Here is a 25,340-nt window from a genome sequence, read left to right on the forward strand (position 1 = left end):
GTCAGGGAGCAGGAAAGCCTGAGGGCGTCACCGACGCCCAGCGACAGTTTCACTCCTGATCGCGGAGGGGGAGCAGCCTGAGCGTGTCTCCCAGGTGACGGTGCAGCGTCTGCGGCGGAAAGCCCGGCCCTGGGGCCCCCAGGCCGGGAGCCACGAAGGCCGTTGCTTCTGACGAGGCCCAGAGCACCCCGGTGCCCCGGACTTCGGTGGGACACGAAGGACAGACGGTGTGGGCCCCGGAGACGCCGCGCCCGCGACAAGCGTATGGAGAGAGATGCGCGTAAAGGGACGGGTTCGCGCCAGCCCCAGAGGGCGAGACGGGCCGGGTCGGCGGGTTCCTGGGCGACAGCCGCGAGGAAGGAGGGGGGACCCCAGACGACGCACGCCGGGGCCCTCTCCGCGGCCCTCGCTCCATCAGGACTCGCCGGGACAGTGCGCGCAGTGGAATACGTTCCCATCGTGATCACGCTGTCGCGCGCAGCTGCAGACCTGACCAGATATTCATTGATTACATGAAAATGGTTCAGAACCACTATTGGAATAGGAGCTCCCAGAACCATTTTAAAGAGGAAGTAAGAAGCAAAAAATCAGGCTGCTTTATGATCGCGTCTCCTGAAGTTTGCTCAATTACAGCTAAAATTTACTTAGTCATAATTTGATGATGCTTGTATTACTGCACATCATCCAATATGACACATAAAAATGTTTATATTTGATTTCCTGTGAAATAATTCTATAAACATCAAGGAATAAGCCGACAGCAACACATCTCTTCTCAAGGTTCTAAGATGCATAGGGCGTGTCCTGTTCCAGATTTGTCTACTGTTTGGACTCAGCACTAAGCCTTCTCTAGTCCTGTGGCAGACGCCAGACCTGGTCACAATGGGGGTAATCGTGAACTGAACACTAGCTATTTAGACCTGCACGAGGCTTCTGCTAAGGAATGTTAGAAAAGCATAGAAACTATATGCCTCTTTCCAGCTACAGAAAATAAGTGCAATGACTCTATAAAGACATTTGCTACAGGTATTTGCTTTTTATTAACCGATGAGCAAACAAAGGACAAAGATGGCTTTAATTTAAGAAGAGGGGTGTATTCATACCATTGCTTATAATTCGGGATGAAATGCCAGCGTGGCGTAATTTAAATAATGTATCCAAATGCACACACATCTAATGAACTAATGTTTGTATTTGTCAAAAATTGTGCATATAGGGTCTTACATCAAGTAAGAAGAGATACAGCTGCCAGAAATCGAGCTTTCACAGAGACTATCTGTATTATTTCGTTGTGACAATGAAAGGCAATTCATTCAAAAGTGGTGGATTGTCAAACCACGGGCTCCTTCATTTTGGGCCCATGTTGTGTTGCGTTTGCCCGCCCACGCGACACTGCGATGCATCACTTGCAGAAATGCCAGACGGATGAATCACTACGTACCTACGGACACCTCTGGAGATGTCATTATGAGCTCCTTTGATAACACCTATCGTGGTTTTTATAACCCATTTTTTAAAGATATTTTCCTTAGTCTTCACTCAGATCACATTCTTTCTTTCCTGCAGTTGCATGAGGGGCAGTGAATAATGGCAAGCTTGTGTTATGTAATAGACGGTATGACACTTGAAGTTATTTCTAGGCTTTCTCCTCTGCTACACTCAAACCTCGAAACTTCCGGTTCCTCACTTTTTTCCTGTTCTCAACTCTTTCCTGTTTTACAGCCCATTAATAAAATCGCAGAAGTGAAGTCTCGCCTGTTAGCCTGAGGCTTAACATTGTCTGCCTCAGGCCATTATGAACTAACTATGTGAACAAGCAAATGTCTTTAGGAGAGAGGAAAAAAGTCTGCCTGTCTTCTTGACCTAACAGGTTCTATTCTAGGTTCCGACTATTTTCTCCCACTAGAGCGCGCCCATTCTAAGGATCCACACTCCTTACGTGTCCGTGTTGATATCGGGTGGGTGGGGGACAGCACAGCCAGAGCAACAGGTGTCTTCCCTGTATCTCTATCTCCAGAAACAGATACTTCTCCATTTATTTGAAAATGGCTTCACGTCGTCTTTTCTAATGTGAACGCCTTTTCTGGGTCATCTTCTGAGATACTGTGCTATCAAAGTCTTGGGAATTAAAGGACACTGAAGGGGCTGGTCAGCAGCCATACAGAGGAGCCCCGTGGGACCGTGTATGTCTGTGTTAGGCTTGCACTTAGTTGGTGTCCTATAACATGCAGGGCAAAGATTTGGAGTGTTAGAATTCTACAAAGATAGCGTTTGGGTGCACAATGAGGGGAATTGTGAGAGGAAAGTAAGTTTCCTTCTCCCTTTCATTTCAATCGAGTTTTATTTTCTAAGATGTTGACGAGAACAGAAGAGGAATCTAGCGGCCTTTTCTGATCCACGTGGACACATGGGACCTACAGAGTGGCGATTTGCACGTCATGTAGGGAAAAGAAGCTGTTGAAAAAGACTGAACTTGCCTCTTCTGTAATTAGGATTATATATAGTTTATTTTCCTTGTATGTACGCAAAACAACAACACAGTCCAAAGTAGGACCACAGCACAGGGCCAAAGTAGCTGTCTCCACGTTTCCTTCTTCATGCATCTGGCCTTAGCTCTTCGTCAGCAGGGATGAAGGATGACGGGTGCTCCAGCATCACTAATAGAGGCATTCTCTGTCATGACCCCACCTGAGGGGGGGGGTGTTCCACGGTGGGCACTACTGTGCCCTTGATCATTTCATCTGGCCTGTGCAGACCTATCTGTTTTCAGTTCCAGGGTCCTGATTTCCAGCCCCTGCCATTCAGTCTATAAATAGTTTAGAGAACTTGAGGCAATTCATTTCTATGGAAACACTGTCTGATATGCAAAATGCTGTCAGTGTCTGTGGATTCTTAGAGCTTCTTTCTTTTTAACTTCAGAAGATTCTTCTGGTGGTACTGGTGGGGTTCAACATTTGGAAAAGTCTCTGTGTGGACTGAGACACAGAAAATGTATTCAGGATCTGTACAAAACCATAACATATACTCATAGTCAAGCAACAGAGAACTCAGAATTGTTAGAGTAAAACTCACCAAACTCCACACCCGAAACACAAACAACCCAGTGAAGAAATGGGCAGAAGATATGAACAGACACTTCCCCAAAAAGGACATCCAGATGGCCAGCAGACCCATGAAACGATGCTCAGCATCCCTCCTCATCAGGGAAATACAAATCGAAACCACACTGAGATACCACCTCACACCNAAAAAACATTTTCATTATAACTCAGAAAAAAATAAAAAAGAAAGTGGAACAATAGTGATAATTTGCTTAAAACCTGTACTGAACCATATGTGGAAAAAATTTATATTTTGGAATTTTCAAGCCAAGCTAACTAATCCTGTTAATGTAGAGAATTAACTATACTAGTATCTTCTTGGGAAAAATCTAGATGCCATCAGGCACTAGTTAGTTTACTCATCACATTGAAAACATAAAGTATATATTCAGTGAAATACAATGCACAGCATTGCCATTTTCCTCCATTTAAACTCGAGATTCCAGTAAGTACTGGAAAGTACTTGTAATCACTTTGATTCTCATGCTTGTCCTTGGGAAACACAAGCAAATAAGACACATTATGCTCAACAGTGGTAAGAATTCAGTGCATAAATATTTTCCATTTTTATAGATCTTTATCAAAGATGAACACTAATTTTTTTACCCTTCCATAAAATCCTGTGAAGCCAGATGTTTTATTTTTATCATGTTTACTACTTCATTTGCAAATTGCAGTAGGACAATGCATAATGTAGGTATAATACCTTTTATCATATTTAATAGTAGCATACTCATGGATTCCTCTCATTACTAGTTCTCTCTTTATCCTTTTCAGTTTCTTGAAGGAGAATTTCATCTCTTTATTGAATTTTCTTGCATCACAACAAAGTCGCTCTTCACATGTAGGTTATTTTAGAAATAGCCTTCCACTGGGGACCTGGGTGGCTCAGGCTGTTAGGAATCTGACTCTTGGTTTTGACTCAGGTCATGATCTCATGGTTCATGAGTCCAAACCCCGAATCCAGCTTCACGCTCACAGTGGGGAACCTGCCTGAGATTCTCTCTCTCCATCTCTTTCTGCCCCTCCCCCACTCATCCTCTCTCTCCTTCTCCCTCTCAAAAATAAATAAATAAACTAAAAAAATTTTTTTAAAGGTATGGCCTTCCAATATTTCTCTTAGTGTAGGAAATTCTTTTAAAGGAAGCATATTTAACTACCATACACAAATTTATTCATGATTTTCAAAATTATGTGCTTTCCTTTGTCCTGCATTTTCACTTTCCTGTGGATAACAGATGTTGCTCCAGACTATCAATTTTAAGCATGACAGTATAGCAAACCTCCCTGGAAGCAAGCAATAACATCTCCCCTCCAGGAAGAGGGCAGATTTGTTTCCTGACCAAGATAATAAGGATAATGTCTTTTAAACAAAATGTAGGCAGACATGTTAACAGCCTCTTTTTAAAATATTAGAATTTCCTAAATGTGGGCTTCTTCATTTGTGATATAACCCACTGGGAACATGGTATCGCCAGGGCCCACCTTCACAACACCCCCACGGCAGTTGGGAAACAAGAGGAACCTGGGCAAACATGAAGCCTTGTTGACCACTGTGCCGTGAGTAATATAAAGTTCTTGTTTCTGAACCAGGAGTCTTGTGTCTTCTGCCAACCTCCATGAAAGAGCTGCAGTGTCAACGATTAGCAAGGACGAGGAGTCTCAGAACTTCCACACTTCTTGAACACCGATTCAAAACATAGAATCACCCTTTGCCAAGTTGAAAGAGAGTGTAATCAATCTGTCACCAAGGTGGGCTTCTTCTGCACTGTCTTTTGGATACCACAGCCAACTTAGATGGGAATCACATAACTTTCCTCCATTTGTTCCAGAAGCAAAAGGAGAAGGAAAAGGATGTTAGCCCCAGAGAAGGTGTCAATGGATAATTTTTAGTAGATTACTTGGAGTCGTGCATTTCAAGAACATAAGAAACAATAAAGCAAAATTCATATCCATAATAGTGTACCTGTATTGATTCAACCAATCTCTTAATAAACTTTAAGTGCTTCATTTTGCGGAAGTGCTTCTATTGTGGAACAGATAAACTTGAATATTTACTGTATTGGCATGAAGGAAGTATCCACTGACTTAAAACTATAACAGCCAATAAAATTAAAGATGAAAAAGAGACAATAATTTATAATCAGGAAAATCAATGGAATTCCCCACATGGTTCCTTGTGAGAAACTGATATGTGGGTATTATCCAAATACTTACATACTTAGGTATTTTATTGTTGGAGAAAATAAAACTGATACTCGATGGGATGAGTTTCCCAAAGACACACCCCTAATGATGGGCAGAGCCAGGACTTGGAACAGAAGTTTGGGGTTTATGTCTTGCTTCAAGCCCCAATTCAGCTTTCCTTGTTTTCTCTCATTTTATAGAGGATGACAGTGAAACCTTCTTGTTTGTTAACTAACAACAGCAAGAGCAAACACCCTAGTGTTCCTGAGCAGAGGAGGCAGCAAGCTGACGGTGCACTTGCTTAATTCATATTAATATGATCCAAATTAACTATGGAAGCTCAAGATGGGTATGGATGCTGAATCCTCACGTCGATTGGTTAATCACAGTGTGATCACATTAAATTGTACTAAAACTGTACTTCTTGAGCACAGAGACCTCCTCACTGGGTCTTTGATCTTAAGAACACCCAGCACATCTTCTGTTGAACTTGGAAAGTGGTATTTATCTTGACCTTTAACTGTGACGTCATTAGTTACACGCTATTGCTCACTCAAGGTTTTGTATGCTTTCTAAAACTCTATTGCAAAAGAAAAAAACAACAACAAAATGCAATGCCTGGTAATAAAGTGTTTCATTTTCTGCAGTAGGCCTTGCAGGAATTTCATTAAGATGGTCTCATCTCTGATCTTTCTTTAAAGAAAAAAATCATATTAAATTTTAGAGTGATATCTTTCCCCCTAATCCATTCGAACATTGTTTATGAAATCTGGCTTTGAATCTCGAAATGTGTGGGTTTATTTTTTCTGGTCCCATCCCACTCTTTTCTAGTCTTTCTATATAGAAATCCAATGTATGGAAACTCCCATTTTTCAGTTATGTGCTTGATATTTAGTGTGTGGGGCACATAAATAAAAGGATACCACATTAATCTTAGGTGTCTTGTAGGAGGCGAAGAGATTTGTGTGTGTGTACAAATTGGCAAACCAAAGCATAATAACATCTGTACTTTATCTGTATCTGAAGATTTATGATTTATGAGGAAGTCAAAGAAAGAAAATCAACACTAGATTTTGTTGTCATGCAAAGAAGAAAAAGAAAATCATTTTAAATGAAAGAAATATCACTGCTGATGCCCTTTGAATTATTTTCAAAAGTCTCTCCCCAACCACATCTCTAGAGGAGCAGCCTCTCTCAGCAGACTTCTCTGTATCAGAAATATTTGGTATCAGGTTTTGTTTATAATTATCTAATTATACAACCACCCTCTTCATTAAAGCTGTGTGTTCCCTAAGGAATTTATCTTAATTGATTTTTTATTCCTCCAAGACCCTAGCCCATGGCTGGAATATTTGTTTTCAGAGAATGTTTGATGACTTAATGAATGACTACATAGAGTAGTTTAGAGTTCGAATGCTGAAGTTAGTTACCTGAGACATAACCACGTAGGTTGTACAAAAGAGTGTAGAAGGTTTTGGTTTTGTGTCTTCATCTCCAAAGGGAGAGGTTTATGGTATTTGAGAGGCCAACTCTGGTTTCAAAATTAGGTTTACCTGCCTTTTCCAGTAATTTTTAGAAAATTGCTTATAAGCCCCAAATTAAAACTGTGTTATTCCTTTGTTTGTTTTTTTAAAAACATTTTTTAACTTTTTATTTATTTCTGAGACAGAGAGAGACAGCGTGAGCAGGGGAGGGTCAGAGAGAGAGGGAGACACAGACTCTGAAACAGGCTCCAGGCTCTGAGCTGTCAGCACAGAGCCCGACGTGGGGCTCAAACCCACAAACCATGAGATCATGACCTGAGCCGAAGTTGGCCACCCAACTTACTGAGCCACCAAGATGCCCCTTAATGTCAACATTTTAAACAATATAACCAAATACAAGCAGTAGCAGCAAGCAATTTTGGTTCATTTCCTGAACTGTAGCTCTCTAGTCTCTCTTGTTTTAAGATTTTTAAAAATTTTATGTATGTATGTATTTATTTATTTATTTATTATTTCAAATAATTCTTTTAATGTTTACTTATTTTTGAGAAAGAGAGAGAGAAAGACACAGCGTGAGCAGGGGAGGAGCAGAGAGAGGGAGAGACACAGACTCTGAAGCAGGCTCCAGGCTCTGAGCTGTCAGCACAGAGCCCGATGTGGGGCTCCAACTCATGGACCACAAGATCATGACCTGAGCCAAAGCTGGTCACTCAACCTACTCAGCCACGCAAGTACCCCTATTTATTTATTTTGAGGGAGAGAGAGAAAGAGAGAGAGAGAGAGTGACTGAGAGTTAGAGAGAGAGAGTGAGAGAATCTCTGTGCTGACAGCTGGATACCAGGAACCATGAGATCATGACCTGAGCCACGTCAAGATTCAGATCATAACAGACTCCTAAATACAGAGAACAAACTGAGCATTGATGGGGGTGGGGGAAATGGGGGATGGGCACTGAGGAGGGCACTTGTTGGGATGAGCACTGGCTCTTATACATAAGTGATGAACCACAGGAATCTACTCCTGAAGCCAAGAGCACACTGTACACACTGTATGTTAGCTAACTTGAGAAGAAAAGAAAAGAAAGGAGAGAAGAGAAGAGAAGAGAAGAGAAGAGAAGAGAAGAGAAGAGAAGAGAAAGGGAGGAAAGGAGGGAGGGAGGAAGGAAGGAAGGCAGGAAGGAAGGAAAGAGAAAGAAAGAGTGGGACACTTAACCCACTGAGCCTCCCAAGTGCCCCTGTCTTCTCTCTCTTACCGACATTTGTCATGTTAATGGTGGCTCTCTTACAGCTTTCTGGTTTGCAGATGAGAGAAGGCAAAAAACCAGCTTTGTCTTTCAGGACAAGTTAGAAACAAAAGAAAGCAAACAAAACAGAAAACATATGGGAAAGCCATGCAAAGGTGGAAGAATGACAGTCCCTTAGGAGAAACACAAACACACAGCACAGCATCAGCAGTGTATTAAGGAAACGAGCTTGGACAGAATTGCTTCTTCTGTGCAGGGTCGGTCCCACCATCTGTGCGGAACGCCTGAGCGCTGGAGAGGAAGGCAAACGTCACCGGGACGGCTCGGTGTGGGCTGTCATCTTCAGATCACAGCAGCAGGGCTGGCTGCCCAGGCTGGGCTCCGCGTCAATCAACGCCAGATTCTGACCCGGGCTGGTCTCTGCCTTCGCCAGCGGATTCAGTGGGAGACAGAGCCCTGGGAGCTTTCAGATTATAAAATCCTCTGCTCGGCACTGGTAACCTGGCCATTTGCTCTGCGTGATGGTCCGATCTGCAGGAAGTGCCACCACATTTACCAATGCACACCGGTGAATCATGAAATGTCAGGTAAAGAACAGAATAAAAAATGGAACTGCAATTGGTAAATTTCTCTATTTACCTATTTTAAGGTTTAAAACACGATTTCTTAAATAATTCCCCGAATCAGGCTTAAATGGAGAAAAACCTGTCTAAGGTAACAACAAATACTTAAATGTAGAATGGGTCCCTGTAGCTCCTCAAAGTGTAAATTGAATTCTAAAAACATCATCACAGAGGTAACAGAATCTAGGATGGAATGCTCTATGAACAAAGAGGGCAAGTATTTCATGTATTCAATCCATTCATTCATCAAACATTTTCCAAAATCCATCCATGTTTGTTAGAAAACACGCCCTTTCAAGAACTAAGCTTGAAACTAATGAAAATAAATAGAAAGCATGGAAAATTCATGCTTAGCTTCTTACAAAGCAGAATATCAATGAAAGTTATAAAGACATAAAGACGGAGGTTGATAGGGGCGCCTGGGTTGCTCGGTCAGTTCAGCTTCCCACTTCGGCTCAGGTTGTGATCTCAGGGTTTGTAGGTTTGAGCCCCACGTTGGGTTCTGTGCTGACAGCTCAGAGCCTGGAGCCTGCTTCAGATTCTGTGTCTCCGTCTCACTCTCTCCCCCTCCCCTGATCACACTCTGTCTCTCTCTGTCTCAAAAATAAATAAACATTAAAAAAAAAAAAAGATTGAAGTTGATAGACCCCCAACGATGCAGTTACAAGCCACAGTTAGGTGCCAACAGCTTTCTGTACGGGACACAGGGACATTCCTTCTGAGCACAGTTGCCTTGCATTTCTTCACGAGAGAGGACCTCCATATGAGTGGGGCACAGTAATGTGGGGAGTGAACCCCCCTGCTTGCCAAGATTTCTCATCAGCGATGTTAGCCAGCCCTCCATGCGTCGCTATGGCTGACCTGCAAATGACTTCTGGGATTGATTTCTGTGATTAACAGCAATGCGAATCTGGGACAAATACAGGAAAATACTAGTGCAACCTCAAAATCACAACGGTCCCGGTGACCCTCCTCAAATTTGTGACTGCACAGCAGTCACAACGCACAGCCTCTGTAAGGGTGACCCCAGTGCTGTGCCCCTGACACAGCCCACCTTCCTCATCTGTCACATGGAATCGACACGGGCTTGAAGTGTTGCTTATGGTAGAAGAGGGGTTGGCCCGGCGCAGGAGTTGGCAGTACTGAGATGTATCATCAGTCCCCCCCCCCCCCCCCCCCCGNGTGGGAGTAGAGGTTCGCGAAGCTCTCACAAGTGCTCTCTGACGTGCTCATGGAGAACATGTCCGTTCCTGAATTCCTTCTCTTCCACCAGGGCGTCGCTGGTCGTCCTGATGACACTCGTGTTAACGGGCCGTCACTTCTGGGCGGGAGGTTGTGTTCACAGGGTTGGGGCCCAGAGTCCTTCCAGAGAAGTGACTGGCAGTCGGCCAGCACCTGGGGATCAGCGGCAGCTGGCTCTCTGCTGTGTTCCTCTTGTCCACTCGTTTGTTCTGAGGGGACCGAATCACAGCGCCTCCCTCCTTCAGGACGAGGGTGACAGACGTCCGTTCAGACCCAGGGTAAAGAAGAGACATGGTAACAAATAACTGCAAATGATGAAAACCTACTATGTTTTACTTGTATTTAAAATAATAAAGTGATGTTTAAGGAGTCACTCCAACTCCCGTTTTAAAGACATCTCAGTCTTCACCGCCTCCTCAGCGCCTTGGAAGCGACTGACCCTGCACAGCATTCCACGGTGGCAGCCACCGAGAGTCCTGTCCCTGGTCTGAAAAGGAAACGTGGAAATGCGGTGGGCTGGAGAGGGCCAGCATCACCCCCGCCCGCCTCCCAGGAGGGGCCCAAGTCAGAAGGGGGTCTCTATCTCCCACATGTGGTGTCTTCAGGGGATTAACCATGGTGTTTATTTTTCGAAGATAAGAATCACAGCAGAAAACAAAGTCCCACAGAGGCAGTTGCTCTGAGTCCTTCTGTAGTCTCAACTCACTCTTCCTTTCTTGCAATAAAATATGGATTTGAGCAAAGGCGAGGATGAGGGCAAACTTACCAATATATTGAACTGGTTAATCTGTGTGTATACAGCATATGCATTGGGTCTAGATTTGGGATGGGGAGGGGTCTCAAAGAAAGTGCTTCGTGTGAGCACATACTCCTGCAAAGAGTTGTTTTTAAAAAAATATTTAACATTTATTTATTTTTGAAAGACAGAGAGAGACAGAGTATTAGTGGGGGAAGGGCAGAGAGAGAGAGAGGGAGACACGGAATCTGGAGCAGGCTCCAGGCTCTGGGGTGTCAGCACAGAGCCCGATGTGGGGCTTGAACCCACGAACCGTGAGATCATGACCTGAACTGAAACCGGACACTTAACCAACTGTGCCACCCAGGCGCCCCTAAGAGTCCTTTTTCTAGTGACAATAATAACAACACACTGGAAGCCACGTGAAAGCAAGGATCGGATTCCTCCTTATTGACTGAAACATCAGGATCCAGGGAAAGAGGTTAGTTTGCGAATGGAATGTTTGCTGGGTGCTCTGAACTCCTCTCCACCAGCCGGGCTGGCTGTGCATGTTGTTGGCAAATGAGAGCAGAGAAGCATTTTATGCCATCAGGCTTCTGCATTTAGTCACCTTAACTATGGACTCCGGAAGGGCCAGCGAGCATGGTGCTATTGCGGTCCTTGAAGAGGCAATGATAATACCGTATGTGACAAATACGCGGATCTTATTTCCAAACGGAACGCCCATGAGGATACCTGGAGCATCACAAAATGCTAAAACCCTCTTCTGATGTGACCTGGAGAATGAGCATCACTACAAGCAATTTTATACTCAGCACCAGGAAGATTATGACATTTTATTTATTTACTTACTTTTAATTTTACTATTAAAATTAATAGTCGAGGGGCACCTGGATGGTGCAGTCAGTTGAGCTCTCGTCTCTTGGTTTTGGCTCAGGTCATGATCTTAAGGTTCGTGAGATCGAACCCCTCATCAGACTCTGCACTGACAAAGGGGAGCCTGCTTGGGATTCTCTCTCTCCCTCTCTCTCTGTCCCTCCCACTCATGCCCAATCTCTCTCTCTCTCAAAATAAATTGAAAAACATTAAAAAAGAAATACAGTAAACATATGGTGTTATATGGCATCATGTGTACAACCCAGTGATTCTACACGCAGTTCTGTATGTGACACACTGCTCAGCAGGAGCCAGCTACCATCTGTCACCATACACGTTATTACACTGTTACTGACTACATTCCCTACTCTGTACTTTTCATGCCCTGACACATGACTTTTTCCACATTGAAATACACTTGACACCAATGTCACATGAGTTTCATATGTACAACACAGTGATTCAACAAGCATGTTGTTATGCTGGGCTCACCTCACCGCAAGTGCACCTACCATCTGTCATCAAACAGTGTTAGCACAGCACCATGGACTATTCTCTATGTTCTACCTTTTAACCCCATGACTCATCCATTCCACAACTGGAAGCCTGTATCCCCTCACCCGTTTCCCCACCAACCCACATCCGGCGCCCACCAGTTTGTCTTCTGTATGTATGGATCTGTTTCTGCTTTTTGTTGTTTGTTTATTCATTTGATGGCCTTTGTCTTTTTTCTATCTGGCTTCTCTCCATCCACGTCATGGCAAATAGCAATATTTCATTCCTCTTAATGACTGAGTAATATTCCATAACATAAATTATTATATTATATAATTACATAATAGATATATGACATCTTTTCTCTGTCCATTCGTCCGTGGATGGACATTTGGGATGGCTTCCATAGCTCAGCTATTGTAGATAATGCTGCAATAAACACATGGGTGCATATATCTTTTTGCATTAGTGTTTTCAGTTCTCTGGGTAAATACCCAGGTGTGGAAGTACTGAATCATACAGTATCTCTGTTTTTAATTTTTTGAGGAACCTCCACATTCTTTCCCATAGTGGCTGCACCAGATTATATTCCCACCAACACTACACGAAGGTTCTTTTTTATCCACATCCTCACCAATGCTTATTTCTTGTCTTTTTTATTTTAACCATTCTGACGGGTGTAAAGTGATCTCTCGTTATGGTTTTGATTCGCCTTTCGCTGATAATTAGTGATGCTGAGCATCTTTTCATGCATCTGTTGGGCATCTGTATGTCTTCTTTAAAAAAATGTCTATCCAGGTCCTCTGCCCAGCTTTTAATCAGATTATTTGTGTGTGTTTGTGTGTGTGTGTGTGTATGCGTGTGTGTGTGTTGAGTTGCATAAGTTCTTTATATATTTTGTTTATTAACCCCTGATCAGACATATTAATGGTGAAGATCTTGTGAATATCTTCTCCCATTCAGGAGGTTGCCTTTTTGTTCTGCTGATATTTTCCTTCACTGTATAAAAGCTAGTTTATTTTGGTGAAATCCCAATAGTTTATTTTTGCTTTTGTTTCCCTTGCCAGGGGAGATATCTAGAAAAATGTTGCTAAGGGATATTATGGCATTTTAAAACTCCTTTTGGTCTTTGAAAAATTAGTCCTGTAATTCCAAATAAAATGTACAATGCATACCTTTCTAGGTTTCAAAGGATTCAAGATCTTTGAATACCTCAGGAAGAGGTAAAATATGACTTTAGGTTAGATTTTGATGAATGAAGAATGTATGTTTTAGCTTCGAGAGTAACCAGCAAGAATTAGAAACAATTTAAGCATATAATTGAAAAGATCATAGTCAGAATAAAATAAAAATACTAATTCAAAAGGAGGAAATAAAACTAAATGTAGAATAGGAGACGAAAAGAAAACAAATAGGAAATTGGGTGATTGCAAGCCAGATATATCAGTAAGTACAATAAATGTAAACTCTGAACTGAATTGTTCTAGAAGTCAAATATTATAAGAGTGGATTTAAAAATAACAACTGCATGGACTAAAATAAACATGACCACCAACAATTCAGCACTGTCAGTGGTTACTATAAAACTAACACGTGGTTGTAAACAGTCCTGGGTCAGGCTTATTTTTGATGAGGTTCAGACCAAGCTACCCCAAAATGTATGACCTTCACATTGGATATTTAAGCTGATGGAACTTGAGAAATACGTGCAGGGGCTTCCCCAGAAGGTTTCATATACTTCTCTTGAGAGGAGCACTCCCCACCCTTTACCTGGAGAAACAGCATCCTCACTCCCGTAGAAAGGGACCCAGAGGGGATGTGAAGGGACAGGCTTGGCCATGTCCCCCATGTCCCCCAGTTACTTCGTGGGCCTCACTTCTGCCCATCACATCTCGCCACAGCTCTGCTCTTCAGCAGCCTGGCACAAAACTGCTCAATGTCAATACTACCTTGAGTCCTCATCTCCTTCCTGTGTCATGTAAAATGTATATGAAATAAATTTGGATGCTTTTCTCTTTAACCTGCCATGTCTTACGGAGGCTCCCAGCTGAAAACTTAGACGAACAAAGGAAAATGTTTTTTTCCCCTTTATTTTTTCTAAACAATAATTAACTTTCACTATAGCTATTCTTCTTTACAGAGATTATGCTGTGTATGTGTGTATATATGTTATGGGGTGTGTGTGTGTGTGTGTGTATACTGGTATATATAAACTTTATCATCATAAATATTTGCTGCTTGTCTTTATTTTCTCATCTTGTCTAAAAATAGAGGCAGAGCTGAAAAAATGGTCAATGCTGGAATTAGAAGGACTTGGCTTTGCATCATAATCTGTCACTAAATGAGTATACGTTAGATCACAGATGTAGCTGGAGGTGTGGCAGTCAGCTTGCTCCTAAACTAAAGTGTGCCGGGCCCCGTAACGGGTTGTTTTAATGTTTTATTTTAATTACTCGTCACCACAGCTCAGTACAAGGGCATTATGCTAATACACACAGGGGTTAAATAATTTGTTCTGCTTCCACTATGTAGTAACTGTTAAACATTGGAATTGATTTCAAAATTGACTTAGCATCCCCTGTTCTGTTTTCCCACAAGAACATGTTTCAAAGGGGGTTCTTCAGTATATCAGTTCCCAAAGCCATTCAGCACGATGGAATTTCATACCTTCGTCTTACCGATCAGCCACACATGTTAGCGCACTGAAGACTGAAAGGTAGATCGCAGTGCATCTAACCAAACGTAATGCAGGTGTGTTCCTTGTCAGGGCACAATCCTCTCACGAAGTGAACAGATTGCCACCAAACAATGATCAGATTTTCACCAGATACATTGGGAAATGCTGCCCTCCACCACTCTGTCTCATAAACAATTTATTTGCATCAAAATGGTTGCACTGGGGCTTTAGGAATCATATGTTCTTTGCAGAGTTGTGATCATTAAATGAGGTAATGCAAATAATAAGTACCCCCCCTTTTTATTTCCAAACGGAGCCAGTAAGTTTGTAGAAAGATGAACAGCAGAATTGATGGCTTTTTCTCACCAGTCATAATAACTAAAACTCTACTGATACAAAGTCAAGTCAGGCAAATTTCTCCTATAGCAAAAGAATTAAGATCACAGTTGGGAAGTGAAAGGCATTAGACAGATTATAGCTGAAAATCACGAGTAAGGCTACGGAACAGCTATGAGCACAAAACACTGCTATAAAATTTTCCTAATGCTACGAGGACAGAATTTACTGTTTCATGACACTTGAACATCCCAGGCTCTGAGTTTTTTGCTATCAGATGAACGTAAAATTATTTATGATCTGATTAATTGATGTGTTTGTCATCCACCGTAGGGAGTATTTCTGGTTTTGTTGGCCAATCTAATTATGATTTTAAAGGCTTGAACATTTGCATTTTGATAAAACCTGATGCCATGGAAAGCTACTGTTTGGCAACAGATTGCACACAACTGGTTTATTTATTTTTTATTAATACGACTACACGTGTGACTATAACATTTCTCTGTGTGTCACATTGTGGCCCTAGCCAGGCATCCTCCGGGGACTCAGGCCTGCTGATCGCATCTATTCACTAGTGATTTTTAGCCTGTGATCTAATTACCGCGTGTTACTTAGGAACTGAGATAGGGGAACATTCAAAGACCTGCTTACCAGGCTTGTGACCATAAAAAGAAAACTAATTCCCCAAATCATACTTAAAGTAATTAGATTTCAGGATTACTTACTTTCATATTCCAAAGGCACTTCTCAGGTGTTTTACCCTTGTCTTTCTAACCACATGATTGCTATTGTCACACCTCTCCTGTAGAGGTAAAAAGCCCTTTCCCAGGCTTGTGGTGAAACGTGTAATTTTTGGTTGAAAAGTCACGAGCCAGGAGTGGTTAACTGAAGTTACACCCTGATGCTGCCACAGAAACCAGGAGTCAGCTAGTGTCTGTGGACCTTAATCATCTTTACAGTGAAGAAATTAGGTCAGATGGACGGAAATCTTTCTTTTCTTTTCTCTAAAACTCTTGACTCCAGAGGGGTTGAGCTCCTCATGCCTACATGCCTCACCGTTGTTGGTTTCAAACTGCTCCGTAACTTACTCAGTAAGACGCATAAAATGATTCTGGAACTTCCCACCCCGAGCTCAGCATGGAAGGAGCTCTGAAGTTTCCTTTCCCATCCTCACACTAAAAAAGCTGAACGCAGTGAGAGTCAGCAACTCTTCTTAGATCCATCAGGTCACTGAGGTCAGAGGGCAAACCACCGCCCACCCCCCGATTAGAGAGACAGGCAGACTGAAAGAGACCATCACGCATCACGGACGACGAAGCCCAGAGGCTGGGACCGGACACAGGGCAACACGGCTGGCGTAATCTCCTACCTTGGGTCTGATCTAGGAAGAGCTCTCTGGGGACACCCAGAGACAACCGAGGGGGCAGAACAGGGCAGCAGAGGAAGTGCCGGCCTCCCACACCAGCAGCCATAGCGAACAGGGAGCACGGGGCACTTCCTGGCCATAAAACGTTCCAGGTCATGCTAACAGTCTGTGTACTCAGCTCCTTTACCGGGGACATCATGTGTGGCTTTCAAAAAAAAATTACAAGGCACACTAAAAGAAAACACAGTTTAAAGAGACCAAGCAAGCATCAGAAGCAGACACACATAAGACAGATTTGTTGGAATTGTCAGGCGGGACGGAGCACAACTGGCTAACACGCTGCCAGGGGCTGTAAGGAAGAGAGCAGATGACCCACAAAACAGGTGGGCAATATGAGCACCACCATAGAAACCCTGAGAAGGAATCCAAAGGAAATGCTAAAAACTAAAATAACAGAACAAAACTGTGATAGAAATGAAGAATGCCCTTGACGGGCTGGGGAAAGAATCCATTAGCTTGAAGCTGTATCAGTAGAAGCTTCTAAACTGCCATGCAAAGAGAAAAGAAAAATGTGGAACAGAATGTGTGAGGCTGGGGCAGTTACACAGTGTAGACCTAGGTGTAACAGGAACATGAAGAGAAGAAGGAAGAGGAAGAAATGAAGAAATATTTTACAATGACTGAGAATGTCCCCAAATTGATGCCAGACGTGCGAATAAGAAAAGGGATGGGACAAGGCTCACGCTACGTCCACTCAGTAGTAATGTTAGGAAAAGCACCGCCGGAGGCTGCCTTCTGAAAGCTTCTGTGTAATGATGACGTTGCCATGACATCTAGAGACAAAGATGGAGAACTTATAACATTTTTTTTATTTGACAGGGAGAGAGAGAAGGAGGAGGAAGAGGAAGGGGAGAGAGAGAGAGAGAGAGAGAGAGAGAGAGAGAGAATCTCAAGCAGGCTCCATGTTCGGCAAGGAGCCCAATGTGGGGCTCAATCCCACAATCCTGGGATTATGACCTGAGCCTCAATCAAAAGTAAGATGTTCAAACAACTGATCCACCCAGGTTCTGCTCTTACAAAATATTTTGACCCTTTTGAATATCTTACTTGACTTTTTATTAACATGATGAGCTAAGTCACATCCCCTTGAGAAGAAAACTAGATAGCATTGCGTATAAAACATAACGATGGTAAATTAATAAGCGTGACTGAGTTGAAAATGCAGTAAAGGAATGAGAGATACAGCAGGCTGACATGAATCACAGGAAAGCTGAGGTAGCTATATTCATTTCATAAAAATGTTCCTAACATGGGAAAGAGGAAATTTAATTTTATATCATTATATTACCAATCAGCGTAAACTTCAAGCAGGACTCTACTACTGTGCATGTAAAGAATGGTTATTAATATCCTCACTGCAGGGTGAGGTTTTTCCTGTCTTATCATTTAGATAAAATGAAGAATGCTAAGGGTCCATGTTGAATTCAATGAAGGCTTTCTTCAACCTAATGCAGTGTAGAACACTAGATTCAAGAAAAGTGAGCTCATTTACTATTAGACTCAATCCACACATTATTTAGTAAATACAAAATGCTCACCATAATAATTACTCTATCCCCTACTTATGATATCTCTGATTTTCCTTCAATGCCCAGTACAAGCATGTGCTTTGATTTTAAGACTTAATATGACCAGGACCAAATCTGTCAGACACAAAATACCAGCTGATCCAACCTGATCGATTCCCTTATAGCCTTTTACACATGTTGCCTTCTGTCCCTTTCAGTTCATTTCTCTAGTTATTAGCACAGAACAACGTAATAATTCTTATCAAAGGCCTTACAGTTTTACATTCCCTGTGAATTCTACTCCTATGAACTTAACATCAGAGAAAAATTAAGTTTAAACTGAAAAAAAGGTATCACGGTATGCAATAATGACATTAAGAATTTATATACTTATTTATTCAAAAATATATGCCAGGTGCTATTCTATGCCTAGCTGGAAAAGTGGTGAAATAAACAAAGACATTGTTCTTGTTAACTCGACTTTCTGGCAAAAAATTAAATTGTTAAAGAAATTTGTTATTTTTTTGAGATTGAGAGAGAGAGCACATGTGTAGGAGAGAGGCTGAGGGAGAGAGAGAGAGAATCTTAAGCAGGCTCCATGTTCAGCATGGAACAGGATGACGTGGGGCTCAATCTCACAACTGAGAGATCACGACCTGAGCCGAAATCAAGAGTCAGACGCTTAATGACTGAGCCATCCAGGTGCCCCAAGAAATGTGTTATTAATTGAATATTTTAAATAAAGTTAAATGCTCCCAGGTCAATTAAATGAGGACAGAGAAGAAGAACCTTAGAGAATGGCAACAGGGTGATCATTTTCTGATCTTGACCCTCCACAGAAAATCAGAAATATAAGCTGGACAGCACGAATAAAAACCTATGGACTGTACTCCAAACCACCTAGATGACAAGCTATCACCATGAGAACCGCAAAACAGAAGTAGAAATAAACCAACAATAGCCACAAAACCTACACAAGCCAGCCTATGTGTATTAAAGGAACTGAGTGAATAATTAATAATTTTCTAAAACAGAAAGCACCAGGCCCTGGTGTTCCCTGGTTTGTTTTAAGTTCTATCACACATTTAAGGAGCAAATGACCCCAATTCCCTACAATCTCTTTCAGAGGAAGAAACAGAGGGACCGTCTCCTAGCTCATTTGATGAGGAGTCATTCTATGAAGGCCTGCTGGCAAAGCTAAACTAAGACATTACAAGAATACAAAAGAAGACGATATAGACACATACCTCTCATTGAACTTACATTCAAAACTTTTCAACAAAATATTAGCAAATTGAATCCAAAAAAGATTGAAACAAATTAACGCCATGACTGTGTGAGATTTATCCTAAGCATGCAAGGCTGGTTCAACATTTGAAACTTAATTAATATAATTCATCGCATCACAGACTAAAAAAGAGATGGATACAAATGCTTTTCAAAAAGCATTTGAAAAAATCCAGCGCTCATTCATACTAAAAACTCCCAGTGAACAAGTAAAAGAAGGGAATAATCTCACTTTGATAATGATTTCCTACAAAAACATAACACAACAAAAAAAACTACACCTAACGTTATACTTAATGGCAAAAAACTCAAAGCATTCCCACTAAGATCAGGACCAAGCAATATTTCTACTTTTTATTGGGGATATTTTTGTTTCCAGTATTCAGAAATCATAAGGAAATCATCTTATAATTCTTAACATAGTTTTTTATTTTATTTTTTTACCATGAGATTTTGATCCTTCTCAACTTTTATAGCATTTCGGATCAATGAAAAGCATTTAAGTAGCAATAAACAAAAATCATCATTTATATACCATATCACATATATGTAGATATTATTTTCTTTTGTTTTATACTCTGTATATATTAACATTTCATATTTTAGATTTATATATATTTGAAATATCTTCTCAACTATTTTCTTAGTTCATTACTTCCTTAAAAGCTATAAATTATAACTTTTTCATTCTGCATTCTTTGTGTCTTTCTTTTAATATTAAATATTAATATTTATTTAATAAATTATATTTTAATGTTTACATATTTAAATTCCCCTTTATTTATGCACATAGTGGAGACATATTATTTGCCTTTCTGCATCTGAAAATTCTGACATAGTGGGGGTAAGTCTGACATTGTGGTGATCCTGGCTGGTGGTGACTTTGGTCCTTATTTGTTTTCTGTGTGTGTGTGCCTGTGTGAGAGAGAGACAGAGAGGCAGAGACAGAGAGACAGACAAACAGAGAGACAGAGAGAGAAGGGCAGAGACAGAGACAGAGATAAAGTAACTCAAGCTTCCCATATACTGAAGGTATTTTCTTGCAGGGAGAATTTGCTTTCTTAGGATAGGACTCTATCGTGTAGATCGCGTTAGGCACCATCCCAAAGCAATAGCTACGTATGGCCTCGTAGCATTCTTCTATAAATGCCTTTATTCCTAGCACATTATTTTACTTATTTATCATCTAAAATCTCATTTCCCAAGACTAATACTCTCCGTTCTCTTTCCCCACCTTCCTCACCGAATGTTAAGATCCAGACCCTCCCCCACGTGGCAGGCAGCCACACTTGGGGGGTGCACTCTTGCAACGCCCTTCCTACCGCCCCATCTTCGGTGGGGACTTCTGCTCAGAACCACTTCCTCTGTGATGTTTTTCCTCCTCGGAGCCTCTCTTCAATCCTTTGTGAGTTCGTTGCTAAATCGTAATACAATTTGGTAGAATGTCATCAAGGTTTGGGAACTTGTCATTATCAAAATTCTGAAAGTGGAATTAATAAAACTAGTTAGCCTCATTTCTAGCTAATGATTTAAACTCATGCAAAAGTACATATTTAATAAAAATATTTTCCTACAAAAAATAAGTTTTAGATAATCTTAGGCTCTTGCTATTCAAAAAGGGTAAAACTTTAGGGATAAATCAAAATTCGGGACCTTCCCAATTTGCGGTTTATAATCCTAATATAACATTCCTGATCACTGTGAGAGGATTATTTATAGGGATGTAAGTACCAATGGAGTGATTACATAACTACATTGATAAATTGTTCTTCACCCTTAAATGCAATTTAAATATGGCTTCTCTTTTATTGTATTCTTCTCAGGTCTGTATGTGTTAGTTTCTGGATCCTTAAGAAATTAACAGCAAATGCAATGCTCACACTGATTGCCTGCAGAGGAAGTTTCTATTATTCCCAAGGGTAGAACTACAGTTTGGCTCTTTTAGATCATTCTAGATGAATATATGTCGTTTAATTCCATTTTAGATAATTTACTAGGACAGAGCATTGGAACGTGAGTAAGACATACTCACACACTCTCTAAGTATTTACCTGCATTTGCTGGAATAGGCTCGCATCATAGTTTCTTCTGAACCTTTTGAACATCCCTCCATGTTGACACACAAGTGTTGCTTATGGGCACCCTGTGTCTCCAATTACACCGTGGCTCTCAACCTCCCGTGCCTGCAGCAAGCCCACCCTGGGCCAGGAGTCTGTGGTTAGTCACAAACCATTGACAACCAGGATTCTTAAACAGGGTACCTGTTCCCTAGACTTTTGTGGTGCGCCAAAGAATAAGCATGAGGATCTATCTGAAGACTCTGTTTATGGGAAAATGGCATTTCCAAGAAATGCCAAATACTAATGCATTATAGCAGAAACGTCAAAGACGTTGGTGCTTCTGTTTGCATCTCTATGTCCTTAAAGAATCAAAGTAATCCATCCTCTACTGCAGAGAGATTTTAAGACAAAATTTTCAGAGAGATTCATCTAAGTTACCAAGTCAATTATATTATTCTAGACTAAAAACTCCTTGAAATGACTTTATAACATAATGTTTATTAAATGAACTCCTCCCGTCCTTCTAATCTTAGAAGCTTGGATCCAATTTATAGTGTTAAGCTCAGTCTCCTGAAAAGCAGCAAATAATCTTTGCTTTTCTAATCTTAATGCATCTGAAGATGATATTTACTATAAGATATGCTGATTCATTCTGATTTAATATAGCATTGCTTCATAAAACATAAATGTTTACTTCTGATAAGTAGGATGGTTTTGAAATGTCAACATCAAAACTTGTTTTGAAAACAGCTTTGACTTATTAAGGTTAGGAACATATTAATTCTCAGTTCTTATTAGGGAACGCAGTGTTTCTCATTATTAAAAGTTTAAACTCAGAGTCACAATATTCCTATTGTTTGCTTTTTAACTCAGATAAAAAGGCGTGTTTGATCTTTTTCTGTACATTCAGTTTCTCACTAGAATAAAAAGCTCTGGAAATTCAATACTTTTTTATACAGAAACTTTAGTTCAAAGTTGTCATCCTTTGAAATGTTTCTATTTCAAACTCACAGAGCCTAAATATATTTTTTAGGCCGTGAATTTCGCAGAAAAGAAGCTTTATATTTTTGTACAGGCTCCTTAACTTTGACTTTACTGGCGTTTTAGCCTTTCGCTAAACAGGTGCATTTTCATATGCAGGACATTTCTTAATATGTATATAGGACACCCCTAGGCAAGCGCTCTAGTAAGCAGAATGCTGAGATATGAAGCATATGCTGTGTGAATGATGTAGAGGGATTATTATTGACTGAGATCAATGGATAAACTCAAGAGAAGATTTTTTTCTCAGTCTCTTTCTGGAAAAACAAGCCATGTTTGTTAAGATGAAGATGGGCAATGGTTTCAAGATAGACAGTGTGCATAAATAAAGCAGATGAGAACATAAAAAGTGGAAAAATTATGAGAATATGGAATTTAGCCTTTTCCCACAATGAGTGCTCATAGATAAAAGGAATAGAAAACTGATGTGAAAGACAGAAATTATGGTGGTCTGTGATCCTCTAGGTAAAACTCTGCATATTTTCAGTTAAGAAATTAAAAAGTATTAAACTGTTGAATAACCATATGAAAAGACCAAACAGCAGCAGTATGAATTGAATGATAAGTTTCTTCTGTTATGTTTCAAAAATTGAATGAAACATGAAGATACATATCTCACTTTATAAAAAAAATGCCAAATGGAGTTTCTAAATTTGTCTCTATAAACTTCATCAACTCTATTATTTTATTTTAAAAATATGTAGCAAGATATGTCATTTTTTAAATATTGGACTTTTTCTGAATCTATGAATCTAGAAAAAGTAATTTAAAACTTACTGTATGTTATGTTATGTATACTGACTTTTATCATTCATCATAATTACTTAGAGATTGATCCCATTTGTTGCGTGCATCAATGAAATCTATGTTCCCACAAAAATCTGCATATAAATATTTATAGAAGCTTTATTTGTAATAGCTCCAAACTGGAAAACATTCAGATGTCTTTCAATGGGTGAATAGTTGAGCAGCATATGGTACATTATACCATGGAATACTACTCAGTAATAAAAGGAATTGCTTATTGATAAATAATTGATAATTGTTTTGCTTTTAACTTATTTTTATCATTATACTGAGATGGGTTTATTTTAGGCAGCAGATAGTTGGTCCTTAGGTTTTGCAATCTGACAATCTCTGTGTTTGAATTGGAAAATGTATACTATTTACATTTAGTGTAATTGCTGATATGATTAGGTTATATTTATCTTGTTTTATTTATTGCATTTTACTTACTTTTTACACACCCCATCTGCTTTATGGTCCTCGGTTAAACTCTATGAAATTTATTTTTTTTCTTATTTATTTTGAGAAATGGAGCATGAGTGGGGGAAGGATGCAAAGAGAGAGACAGAGAGAGAGACAGAGAGAGAGAGAGAATCCCAAGCAGGCTCCACACTGTCAGCATAGACCTCCAAACTCCTCAATCTCACAAACCATGACCTGAGCTGAAGTCAAGAATCGGACTCTCAACTGACTGAGCCACCCAGGCACCCCCTGTTAAATTTTTTATATATATATTTTACAATTACATTTAGTCTTTTAGCCTATTAGCTATAACATACTGCTGAGTGTTTTAGTAGTTTCTTTAGAATCGATTGTATACATCTTTGACTCATCACAGTCTATGTTCAAGTGATAGTATATCACTTTGCATGTAAGTAAGGGACCTTATGAGACTATCTCTTTTCCTCTCATCTTTGAGCTATTTTTTCATATGTTTTGAATGTGTTATAAACCTCACACTCATTATTATTTTAACAATTATATTTAAAATAAATTTAAATTATTATAAAAGACTTCGTGCATTTCCTAATGTAGTTGTCATTTCCAGAGTTTTTCATTCCTTAATGTATATCCATGTTTCCTCTTATATCATTTTACTTCTCCATGGAGGACTTGTTATTATTTCCAATAGTATGGATCTGCTGATGATAAAATCACTCTACTCCATAAGTCTGTAAAAGTCTTTATGTCACCCAGGCTTTACGATAATGACTGCTAAGTAGAGTTCTAGGTTGACAGAGCCTTCCATTCAGCATGTTAAACGTGTTCCTGCAATGTCTTCTGACTGTGTTGTGCTACTGTTTCATTAGAGAATCTGCTGCAATCCTTGTTTGTTTGTTTCCCTTTATGAAATGTGTCTTTTTTCTCTGACTGCTTCTAAGATTTTCTCTTTATTATCAATTTTGGCAAATCAATTAAGATAAGCCNAGAGAGGGAGACACAGACTCTGAAACATGCCCTGGTATGTTTTAAATGTTTTTGCTACTTAATGCAGGTAGAGCTTCCTGAATTTGTAGGCTTGTACAAATTTCATTCACTTTGCAAAATTTTCAGCAATTACTTCTTCAAATATTTGTCTGCTCCCAGTCTTCCTAAAGGGAATCAAATTATGTGTAAATTTGGCTGTGTGATGCCATACTACACTTCACTAGTTTTACAATCTTTCATTTAAACATTGTTATTATTACTACGATTATTAAATGTTTATTTATTTATTTTGAGATAGAGGGAGAGCGAATACATGTATATGCACGTGAGGAGGAAGGAGCGGAAAGAGAGGGAGAGAATCCCAAGCAGGCTTGGCTTTGTCAGCGAGCTGAGTGCAGAACCTGATGAGGTGCTCGATCTCATGACCTGAGCCGAAATCAAGTTAGACACTTAACCAACTGAGTCACCCAGGGATCCCAAATATCATCATTATTTTTAATATGTGTATTTCATTTTGTATAATTTCCATTACTATGCCCTCAAGTTCACAGAGGTTTCTCCGGTTTGGTCTAAACAACCATTAATCTCATCCAGCAGGCTTTTTTTCTTTCTGAACTTTGTATTTTATCTGTAGAAAATAACTTTTCAAAGTATATTTCTTGTTTCTATTTTACTTTTTAAAACATATGTGGTAAATTTATAGTAGCTGTTTTAATGTATTTTTCTGTTAATTATATAATCTGTGTTATAAACATATCTTGGTCCATTTTGATGGACTGATTTTGTTTCTTATTTTGAGTACTT

The sequence above is a fragment of the Crocuta crocuta genome, unplaced genomic scaffold, assembly GCF_008692635.1.
Source record: "Crocuta crocuta isolate KB4526 unplaced genomic scaffold, BGI_CrCroc_1.0 scaffold111, whole genome shotgun sequence".
Lineage (NCBI taxonomy): Eukaryota > Metazoa > Chordata > Mammalia > Carnivora > Hyaenidae > Crocuta > Crocuta crocuta.